The sequence below is a fragment of the Alligator sinensis genome, unplaced genomic scaffold, assembly GCF_000455745.1.
Source record: "Alligator sinensis unplaced genomic scaffold, ASM45574v1 scaffold1511_1, whole genome shotgun sequence".
Lineage (NCBI taxonomy): Eukaryota > Metazoa > Chordata > Crocodylia > Alligatoridae > Alligator > Alligator sinensis.
This window is the reverse complement of record NW_005843139.1, coordinates 87,289-88,184: the sequence shown is the minus strand read 5'-3', so window position 1 is coordinate 88,184 and position 896 is coordinate 87,289.

Below are 896 nucleotides of genomic sequence, written 5' to 3'. Positions count from 1 at the left end.
ACCCCAGTTCCCCTTTCCAGTGCCCCCCAGTAACCCCCAATCATCCTAGTACCTCCACACACCCAAGTACCCCCTCCCAGTGCCCCCTTCCAATTCATCCCAGTGCCTCTTGTCTATCCAAGTGTCTTTCAGTCATCCCATTACTCCCTCCTAGTCCTTTCCAGTGCCTCCCACTAATGACCCACCTGCCCCAGTATTCCCAGTGTTCCCAGTAACCTCCTGTCTCCCCAGTACCCCCTTCCAGTTTAACCCAATACTGCCCAGCGCTACCCAATTCCTTCTATTCCATCCAAGTATTCCCAAGTCATTGTGTCTCCGTCACCCCCCGTGCCTCTCACTCATCCCAGTACCCTCTACAAGTGCCTCCCAATAGCCCCCACTCACCCCAGTACATCCTTTGCAGTCCATCCCAGTCTGTGTCCCCCACTCACCCCAGTACCCCCAACCAGTCCCTCCCAGTCCATCCTAGTGCCCCTCAGTACCCATTCCCAAGTCACCCCAGTGCCTCCCAGTCAATCCAGTTCTCCCTACCAGTTGTGCCAGTGCCTCCCAGTAACACCCCATTCAACCTAGTGCCCCTCCCAGTCTATCCATGTCCCCAGTAATTTCTAGTCACCCCAGAACCCCCGCTCCCTGTGCCCCACACTGACCCTGTCTCTCTCTCCCCTGCAGCCCCCTGCTGATGATGCCCACCCTGGCTCGACCCCTGATGCAGGCCCCGCCCCCCGCCCAGGCCCCACCCCCCTGTGCTCCCTGCCTCCTGGTCATGGCCACCCTTGCCCTATTGGCTGCTGTTGCCATGGTGATGGCCACTGCCCTATTGGAATGGCTGCTGCGGGGCAGGGGGGTGCCACCCCCGCCTCCTGTGTGGCGCCGAGGCGGGGCCTTGTGGGCGG